The sequence below is a fragment of the Saccostrea cucullata genome, unplaced genomic scaffold, assembly GCF_032062105.1.
Source record: "Saccostrea cucullata isolate Sc308-1 unplaced genomic scaffold, CSIRO_AGI_Scuc_v1 ctg12107, whole genome shotgun sequence".
NCBI lineage: Eukaryota > Metazoa > Mollusca > Bivalvia > Ostreida > Ostreidae > Saccostrea > Saccostrea cuccullata.
This window is the reverse complement of record NW_026922466.1, coordinates 8,755-19,874: the sequence shown is the minus strand read 5'-3', so window position 1 is coordinate 19,874 and position 11,120 is coordinate 8,755. Positions and strand designations below refer to the sequence as shown.

General features: G+C 33.9%; 2 long non-coding RNA genes across 2 annotated transcripts; both read left to right on the top strand.

Moving 5' to 3' along the window:
- Nucleotides 1–5,968: 5,968 nt before the first annotated feature.
- Nucleotides 5,969–7,127, top strand: LOC134261803 (uncharacterized). The gene is made up of 3 exons (XR_009990890.1): nucleotides 5,969–5,999; nucleotides 6,148–6,221; nucleotides 7,011–7,127. It is a non-coding gene; the product is annotated as an uncharacterized LOC134261803 (long non-coding RNA).
- A 1,597-nt stretch (nucleotides 7,128–8,724) lies between these two features.
- On the top strand, nucleotides 8,725–8,967 carry LOC134261802 (uncharacterized). Its single transcript, XR_009990889.1, has 3 exons — nucleotides 8,725–8,788; nucleotides 8,820–8,858; nucleotides 8,912–8,967. It is a non-coding gene; the product is annotated as an uncharacterized LOC134261802 (long non-coding RNA).
- The last annotated feature ends 2,153 nt before the right edge of the window (nucleotides 8,968–11,120 follow it).

The window sequence follows — 11,120 nt, the reverse complement described above, 5'->3', positions numbered from 1 at the left end:
GAACATTTTTTGAGAATTTTAGGTGTATACAGGTAGTGTTCACATGTGCAATCAAAATTGTTACATTCATCACATAAATTATTTAAAACTGAGTAAATATTGTTATTCACAGGGGACAAAAAGTTATTTGAGACAATAAGTTCGGCATCTTCGCGATTTTGTTTTACGGCATTTCTTTAATAGCCGATTTCCTAGAGGGAACAAAACTTTTGCTTGTGCCCCATTTTCCCACATTGCCAACACGAAACTTTTTTCCCATGTCGACAGTTCCGAGTAGAATGGCCCTCTTCTCCACAATAGAAACACATATAATTCCTCATAGCAAATGAATCGACACGGATACTGTATTCCTTTTGTTTAAGAATAGGAACGGACTTATTGATGCTCTTTAATAATTCAGCTATGCCTTTACCTGACAAGTGAATGCCGTCTTTCCAGTAGAGCTCATTTGCCTGATTTCTTTGGAACGATTTGCTCATCGGGATAAGAGTAGCTCCGTACTCTTTGCACACATATCTAATAATTTCATTCACTACTCTCACATTTACATCTCTTCGCGGTAAAACTTCGGAGAGATACACTTGTATTCCTGGATGCCGTTTCCGTAGATCGCAGATTATTTCCACGAAGTCGTTTTCAGTTGATTCCGGGTCACGGTTGCTTGATACATCGTTCCCACCCGCCTGAATGACAATATTATGGAAGGGCGATACATCCATTTTGGCCAATTTTGCTTTGATATGCGAGACTTTGGCTCCTCTGTTTGTGGAAACTTTTACAGATTTATTCAATCCACGGGTTCTCACTCTTTGCAGGATTGAACTTCCAATTATGAGAGATGATCCACTTCGTAATTGTAGTTCTTCATCATTTGTTGCTTTTAGGGCCCTTGGGGTTTCCTCTTCTAATTCTGGGACGCAAAACTCTGTGTTTGTGCTCGAATCAGTCACGGAATTAACAGTGTTGCACTGCACATGTCTAGAAACGCCACCAGACAACATTGTAGACCTTTTTGTAGATGTCTCCTTGTGTTTAACTGCCAGTTTGTAGGTTTGCGTACTGGCAGACACTAACGATTTTGGTGCTTTAGTGCTGAGTTTTTCTTTCAGTTTTTCTACCTCAAGGGTAAGGAATTTAACAGTCTCAGTAAGCTGTTTTATCGTAGCTGCACTATTGCAGTTGCTGCATTCTCCGAGTTCATTGTTTTTACATATTTTATTTTCAGTTTTTGGTGTTGAAGCCGCATACTGTGTAAAATTTTGAACAATATCAGTATTGGCTGTCAGAAGAGAATCATTTTTTACAGGTGTTGATGACATTTGTGGAATAGATTGTTCCAATTGCAACATACTTCTAGTGCTGTTAGAGTCTTTGTTTTTTATGTCATGAAGGAATTTATCCAGCCACGAGTTTGCCGATGATCCTTGGATGTGCAGGACGCTGGTGCCAGAATAGAGTGTGGCTGTCACAGTATTGCACTCAGACTTGAAAATCTGACCATTCTTCCCTACTTCTTTAATTGCCTTAAGTTCTTCTTCCAAATAGCTCAAAATAGTGGCATATTTGTCTTGTTGAAATGATATAGTTATGCTGTATTTGTTAAAAGTCACATTCAAAAAACTTGGTATACTCACTCCATTAGGTGTGATACTTCCAGTTTCACTAAATGATTGAGAAAGTCCAGAAAAAGATGTAAATAAGCTCGAGTTAATACTTTGATCCATAATTATTTTGAGATGTCGTCAGGTATTTAGCCATAGAACCCACAACATTATCACTCATAGCAATTAAGTAAAGGTAATCAGGAGCAATCAAAAACACGTCTTATCAGTTCGGTTGCATATAGTCTAAGGTGCAGAACTTCATATGGTGAATAATATGTGTACAAATTTTCAGACAAATCCTTCCTATAGTTTCTGAGTAATGTCGACTACCCCGCTTATCTTGACGTATATTCACAGTCCCAAGAACAAAATTTATTTGGTATATGTTGACATCAGGGCAATTTTCTGCTCTACTTAGCCTAATTGTTTGTCAGCTGGTCGCTCGTCACACACGGACGACTCCTTGTATCTCGACGTCGTCAGAAATTCACACCTTTCACACCCATGTTTTGAATACATACGGCTTCTGTAGAAATGTGTTTGTAGAGGAATCAGACACCCTCAGTGTCTCTTAGACGTTAATTGTTTAATATTTAGCTGGTTGATCTGTTTAGCTCGGGTAATATCATTGATAGCTGCTTGATTCTGCATTAATCTACAACCATTTTTTTTAATGTTGAAATATAACATAACTTCAACATTTTACTTTTTAAGGACAGACGAGACGTTCCTCAATAATAGATAAATTTTTTCTAAGAGTTTGACATTGAAGTATTGCTACTTAAACATGTTTATTCACAAAAAATTGAGGTACCTTACCAGGCATTTCTGCAAGATACCAGAGGTAGATATTTCTTATATAATCCTTTGGGGAAGAAAAATAATTTTCCTATTTCAAATGTTTAAGTGTATGGATTTTTAAAAAGCGTTTAGAAACTGGTTTAGAAATCAGAATATTATTAAAATTTTGAATATTTTTCATACATTACGAAGATATACAAAACAGATTTTGAGGAATGTCTCGTCTGACCTTAAAAAAAGTAACTAAATTATGATGAATAATATGCACATTAAATTCAATTTAACTTAGAAATTGTAGAAAAAATGCATTCAACCGGAAACAATTCAATCTATGGCATGCGCACGACAAGCCATGATATCCATATGCAGGTGTTACAGTCCCTGAAACGTTCTACTTTCCCACCTGAACGGTGAACGAACGCTGAACGAACGCAGAGCGAACGGTGAGTGAACGATGTGTGAACGGTGAACGCAACTTGGTGAACGGTGAACGGTGAGTGAACGCAGAACGCGAACGGAGCGCGAACGCGAGCGCAAAGTGAACGGTGAACGCAGGATGAACGATTTATTCGGAATGCCTTCGGTCTTTTCCTTGCATTGAAATTATTCTTTTATTCTATAATTCAAATGTCATAAATAAATATAAATAAACAATAAATAAACAGAAGAGATATAAATAAATAAATAAATAATAATAAAAAAAATCTGCACATACATATGTTTAAATCGATATTTTAATAACATGATTTTAATCGCCGTCAAACGTGTATTTGTTACCTCGTGTAGTTAAAAAATAAATTAATCTTATATAGTAAATGATTATGCTTATTTTTTTAACTAATAAAATAATGTGGACTTTAGAAGATAAAACTACTACTGAGATAAACAATAAATAGATAGATTAATTAATTAATTAATTAATTAATAAAAACATTTTTTTCTGCACATACCTATGTTTAATAACATGATTTTAATCGCCGTCAAACGTGTATTTGTTACTGGGTGTAGTTAAAAAATTAATTAATCTACTTATATAGTAAATAATTTTGCTTATTCTTTTCATTAATAAAATAATGTGGACTTCTGAAGATAAAACTACTACTTATAGAATGAATAAATTACATTGTACGGGATTGAAACAACCGAACATGTATGTATTTCCGTGCCAAAGCGATTCTGAGTATAATAACGGATTTTTTTTAAAATTCACAATTATCTGTTGACATTGACTGTTATCGCACTGCATAAAAATTCTCGTTTTATTTAAATTCTAATGCAAAATATTCTACATTTATGTGCCTTTTTATTCTTTTATGACGATTATTTTAGCTAACTTCTTCATGTATCTGTAGACATTTCCCGGCCGTGATTATACTCGGTCAAGATGTTGGAAAGAGGCATTTAAATTATTTATGCTACATGTGTAGATAAATTTTCAAAACTAAATACGTAATGTGTTGTCATAGTTTTTACTGAACGGAGAAATGTACGAAAGAGAGAGAGATAACCCCCTCGATTCTCATGCAGATATCTGTTGTATCAAATAAAAATTGTTATTATTTTTCCTAAATATTCCAATCAATAAAGGTAATCTTTTTTTAGATTAACAAATCCATTTGACAGTAATCATTGGCTTTTTTCCCATCATCAAGTTCACACAGTTCACAGGAAGTCCATGCTACATTTGTAGTAGCGTGCTTGTGCTGTCAATCAAAATAATTCGACACAGTGGAGGTGTGGAAATCGCATTTCATGCCGAAGGAAAAGAGTCACTTAGTATTCCAAGAAATTTTTATATTTTTCCCTATCATTTCTGGATCTGATTTTTGTATTCCTGCAGAAAAAAAAATAATTCAAATATATACTTGGAAGGATTAAGTTTTAAATTGAATGTGAAACACATTCACTGCCAATTTAAAATACTACTGTCGGCACAAGTTTATACTTAAATACTATTGTTTAATGACTGTTTGATGCTGGTTTTAAGACTGAATATCTTGTGTTACAATAAAAATTAAATATTAATTAAAATATACTGAAAAAACTCAATTAGAATTTTATTTCAGGAGAAAAGGCACCGGGGGGGGGGCTTAATTATACTGAATGGCAAAAAACATATTTTTAAACACATGTTTAGGTACGGTGAAGGAGGGAATTTTCCTTCTGTAATAATAGACTATTTTAAACAGTTGGTCTTTTCTAAAATTTAAAACCACACCATCAATTTAATTAGCTCTAAAGATATTTAATGAACTGAATATTTGCAGTACTGTTCATAATTCGCAAACCTACATGTAGTTTAAATACGTGTTACTGTAGAAATATTTTTTTAATGTATTCTTGTCCTGTAAAAGACTTGGATTAATTACTATACATCCATTGATAATTTATCCTCTTAAAATTACATCAAATTGATGCCGTGCGTGAAGCATTTGTACATTGCCCTTTTTTTGAAGTTAATATTTTAGCATCGTTCTACATACATGTAGGTTCTTAATGTATTAATTATTTTCCAGGGAAAATTCATGAAATAAGTAACAGCTGAGTTATAATAATGAAAATATAAATATCAGAGATAAGTTTTGCAGCTATGAAATAATTATTTTTCAAACGCGATATCTAAGTTATTTTAAATTAATTAAAAAACATGTAAATCCTTACCATCAAAGAGATAAGTCCTTTCACTTCGGAGTTCCGAATGACAATGAAGACTGAACGATAAGTGAACGGTGAAGAAGGTAAACGAAAGAAACGGAACAAGAGCGAACGTTTTGTGAACGGTGAACGCGAGCGCACGGTGAACGCTGAACGAACAGTGAACGAACGCTGAATGAACGCTGAACGAACGGAAAAATGGGAAAGTAGAACGTTTCAGGGATGTAATCATTAGCTTTTTTTATACGCAAATCCTTTTATTAAAATTTTGATTTGAATTTTTTTTTTCCCGTATCAGGGAAAGTTTTTATACCATTTTGATTCTATTTTTAAATGCATTACGTATCCTGCTCTGACAAAGCAAGTTGCACGCGGAATGCTGGATGAAAACTTTTATTTTTTAGTAAAATTAGAAGATTTCCAAAAAAAGGGGAAGCATTTTATTAAATTACATTTGTGAAAAATTGATTTTTTTAATAAATATGGAGGGATAGCTGAAACAAGCAAGCTAAAGTCTTTTGAAGACATGAACGTATTTACATGTACATGTTTTACTATGCAGTACTTAAATTAGGGACTTTGAGACTAACTTGATCTCTCAACACCTCGGATATCTCGACATTTCCCGATTGTCCCGCCAATGTGGAGATAAGGAAGTTTACCTGTAATAGTGTGTGGGTTAGTTTGATAACCGATAAAAGCATTCTTTTTATAGAGATACATTAAACAAACTGATACGTAATGTACATGTACATCAACTTTTTACAGAGATTCAGTTACTTCAGTAAAGACCAAGAGATATTACTTTGGACTCCTGAAAACCCACACAGCCGTGTCAATTACATGCTCACTGCCTCCAAACTGTCAGCTGACTTGAAGGCTCTGAAGAGAGACATGTCTCTACCACTGTCAGATTCGAAGACGCCAAAGTGGATCTTGGTAATGTCTGAAATAGAATAAAAACTTAAATATTACTATCCAAGGTTTTTCTGTTTCAATTTTAAAATTACACTCTTTCTTAAATGTATGAGCCTGATGTTCATAAGTTTACTTCTCAAGGTTTGTAATATATTCAATCCTTTTACAGATCCTTTCATCAAAAGTCACCTGTTTGAAACCATTGTCTTCCTTCAGAAAGAGATAGGAGTCCACTACACTGAGGTTTTTACATTTTTGTCAGCCCTTAAAATATTTAATTTTTTCTAACTCGCAGTAATTGAAGTTTTCAAACAAAATCCAGTGTTTTACACTTGTATAGTATTTCATCAAGTTTGATGGAACACCGTATTACTGTAAACCAAGTATATATTGGTGCTAAATATCCGTGAGTTCCACGAGCAACCTCTCTCGCGGATATTTATTTCCAACCAGTTGTTCATTATAATTTCCATGTTATGATTAGAGTCACTTGCCCTTTTTTGAATGCCGATATTGATCCCGACACTTAAATATGTAAACACGGAAGAACTTAATTGCACTAGGAGCAGTTAGAATTTAATTACAAACATTCAGTAAAAAAATAAAAACGAATGGTAAATCTAAAACTTTTTGTCTAAAAATGATTAAAACTGTCAATAATTATATCAGCTTGTGTTATTGTTCATTTATTGTCACAGACGAGATGAGAAAGTTGGTTTAATACAGTAATTACGGTTAATTATGACACAGCCCTGCTCTGTCCAAACCAATTGTAATAATTACCCTTTGGCTTGAATAATGCGTAAGCAGTACTCTTAGAAAACCTATTTAGGGGTGGATAAAATTTTAATTTGATACAAAAAATACTTGGGGAAAAAAAAAATGTGACAACTTGTTCGCGGAAATAAATCGTCGCGGATTAGTTCTCTAGCGGTCAGTCGCGAAAAAAAAATGACGCATATAAAAATTGGTTTACAGTATGTAGATGTAGATGTTTATAAATGTTCTTGTATGGATTGCCTTGTTTGACAGGAGCTGAAGAGCCAGGCAGCCAAGATCCTGGGTTCTGTGGACTTCCTTGGGAATCCCCTGGGTCTGTTTAATGATGTCACAGAGTGAATTTCAGGTCTGATCAATGATGGCAATGTGGGGGGTTCCTACGAACGTCACACATGGAGTGTCCAACTCGGCTGCCAAGGTAATTAGCTTAGTTTGCAACTTGATAAGCAGTACATGCTACTGTTTATGTTCAAATTGTACAATATTTTTCATTAAATGTACATTATTCAAAGTGTTGAAACTCAAATTTAAAAAAGTGTCATAATATTTTTACATATAGACCGTGCATTTGTCATGTGACTTCCTAGTGGTTAATATTCTTTTGAATCAGCAATTTAAATAGATTTTGAAAATGATTTCTTTAAAGTGTTTTATGCTGTTTGATGTTTATAGGTTGTAGGATCACTATCTGATGGACTTGGGACACTGAACATGGACAAGAATTACCAGGACAGACGGGAGCAGTTGGGGGTGCCCAGTCCAGGGGGGGGCAAACTGGCCGGGGTGAAAGGTTTTGGTAATGGACTGTTTGGTGCTGTGACCAGATATTTACTCAGCCCTATGACGGCTTCAAGGAAGATGGTATCCACCTAAATCATTGAAGGAAATTCAAAGGGTTCTGAAATTTTAAGAAATTGAAGACTAGTAGAAAAGGGAAAAGAATTTTTTTAAAAAATTATATTTGATTTTTTCAGCTGTAAATTGCTTTATGTGTTATCAGGGCCTTGTGACAGGGATAGGGAAGGGAGTGATTGGTACGGTGACTAAGCCTGTAGTGGGAGTACTCGACCTTGCCTCGGGAGCTGCTAATGCTATCAGGGACACCAGCAGTAGCAGCTCTCGATAGTCCCCCCCCCCTCCGACTCCCACGGTGCTGTCATGGGGCGGGGATGCTGTCCTCCTTATTCTCAAAATGACTCCAAGTCACAGAAACTACTGCATGATCTCAACAAGAAGAACCTGGAGGAATTGTAATTATTAGATACCATAAAAATTATAGTAAAAACAGTTTTTTTCCTTGTAAAGTTTGATCGTAATAATAATACATATTTTATATATACTTTTAAAAAAAAATGTTCTTTTCGTTTCCTTTGTGTACATATGGAAATCATATTTTAGAACTTTTTTTTTGGTTTGTAGCAGAAAGAAAATTAAGAAACAAAACAAAGTAGTTGTAAAATATGGTTCTTAGTAAATTTAGAAAGTAATAAAATCTTTAAATTGTTTGTGTGGTGGTTGTAGCTTCATAGCTGTAGAACAGCTGAGGAGAGAAGACAGACTGATGTCCCTGATCACCTCTAGACAGGTGTACTTCTTACTGGGGGGTGAGGCCATTTGGGAACATCATTCTGAAGGTCCCCCAAAAAGGGCTTTTCCAGTGCTGGTGGTGGAAATAGAAGTGAAGGGCTTTTCACGTCAAATGGTTTTAACAGAATTACATTACTGTTATGTCTTGAAAAGTATATTTATGATTGTATCTTTCTTCGTTGATTTACAGAGGGTAGATATTACCTGGAGCTTGTGAGGTCACAAACATCAGCTTCTGATCAACAGATCCCCCAGATAAGATGTGACAAAAGACCGTGGCTGAAAGGGTAAGTGTGACAAACAGACCGTGACTGAAAAGATAAGTGTGACAAACAGACCATTGCTGAAAGGGTAAGTGTGCATAAACCATGACTAAAAGGGTAAGTGTGACAAACAGACCGTGACTGAAAGGGTAAGTGTGACAAACAGACCCTGACTAAAGGGTAAGTGTGACATACAGACCGTGACTGAAAGGGTAAGTGTGACAAACAGACCGTGACTGAAAGGGTTAGTGTGACAGACCATGACTAAAGGCTTGGGGCAAACAGACCTGACTAAAGGGTTAGGTGACAGACCATGACGGAAAGGGTTAGTGCGACAAACAGATCATTTAATTATTGGCTTTATTCGGAACATGATTACATGTATTAAAATGTACATATACCTGGATATAAATGAAAACACTGCAGATTTGCTTGTCTGTATTTGGCCATATTTACTGGTAATAAAAAACTGTGTTAACCACAGAGTTTTGTAAACTGTGGAACTTTGACTGGGACATAAAATACATTTTATCAAAAAGTTTATATATTGGAAACGCAGGTTAACACAATGAAGGCTGGAGCACTACCAGTATGCTTAACTGTATTCTATTTCTTGTCAGGTGAGTCAACAGATCAACTACGCCCTAACCTGTATGAAGAACAACAACACACACTGACATCTACAGAGGCTGAAGATACATAGTGGATAAATATAGATACATTGTGGAAAATCAGATACAAACGTGTTGTATGTGATTGATAGAGCCATTATGAAAAAAATTATATGGGATTTACTTTATCACATGTGAATTACTTCGTAACTTGGTGATAGAAACTTTAAAAAATCGGCATAATGAAGATTTTTCCCCATACACATTTCTAGGAATGTACTTTGATTATACAATCATTTATTGTAATATTGTAACTTGATATTAAAAAGATATGATTGCAAGACTTAGTTTTAAAAAATTATTAGATAATTAATGCATTTATTTCCATAAATGAAACATTCCCGCGGGTTAACTGTTAGCTGCAGATCTGTAGATGTCGGAAGTCAATATACAGTTTTTTCAATGTAGCTCTCCGGTCTATCAATATATTTTTTCAGACAGCTACAGATCTGCAGCTAGTTAACCGTAATGAAATGTTGTGCTTCAATTCAGATTTGATTATAAACCATGATAAGATTTGCATATGTATGATAATTGAATATAATTTTATTGAAACTCTTTCTTTTAAATGTAGACATGGATCTATATGACTTAGAATTCTTGTTTGTTATTTTGCCATTTGTTGATTATTAAAGCATACAATGTTCATAATATTTGTTTTTATTTTGTTTTAATTAAATGCAAGTCAGTATAATATATATATAAATTTCTTTTTGAATGAATTTACGTGAAAAAGTGTATTAAACTGTTCAAACCCCGGTTATACCGCATAACGGTAAGATATATCAAATTCATTAATTTTTTTTTAAATTTTTGTAAGCTAGTGTATAAAAAAAAATTTCCCTAAAATTAAAATTACATTAAATTGTGCAAAATTCAAAAAAAAAACAGTCAGTCAAAAAGTGCATTACAGCCTTAATTAAATTATTTAAGAATGCACTCAGGCTGTAATTTAAGGGAGTGACTGGGGTTTTTTTTTTGAAAACTACAATTGAGAAACTCTTTTTATACCATATATGACTTACAGGTAACAATGACAAATTTAACAAAATGCAAATGAAATATTTTATTTTGTTGACTTGTATCCATCAAGAGTAGAAATGACAATGATATCAGTTTAAGTTTCTCTTTATCATGAGTTACATCTAAATCCAATACACATGCCTCAGAAATGTCATATTTTTTTTTATAAATGGATGATAAATTTGGGGGTCTCGCTCTCTTTCATACGCCTTTTAGTTCTTCTATTGTTAATTTTAATGACAAATACATTTATCATTAAAATTTAATTAGATAAGCATGTTTTGTATTATCCACGAATCCATGCCATGACAAATCAGACAACCAAACGGGCCTCTAAATCTAAAAGTTCACCAATGGAAATATAGAACATCCTGAGTGATAGCCTGAATTACATATTGACAATAATGTAATAATAATGCATGTACATATAAATAATATTAAATTGAATTCACTTTTTATAGAGAACTGGTCAATTAATATCAAGGTCTTTAAAAATCCAAACCAGTTTAAAATGGTATATGCTTGAGTTGTTTCATAATAAATGGTAATGTTACATAAATTTATTGATAAACAAGTTTCCCAAATTGCTGTTTCATGTCTTCATTATTTAATTGTGGTGATGTTTGATATATTTTGAATATTTTGGGCCAGGCAGAAGAAAGGATAATAAGGATGACCACTACATAAAGGCTTCAGAGTGGAAAAAAGTGGAGTCAGGAGAAAAAATGCCTTTCTTCTTCCGCAACAAACAGAAGAATCGCCATGAGGTGAAAATTGTTCTGATATGTAGTATTTTCACTTTCTTTTAAGAGGATGTA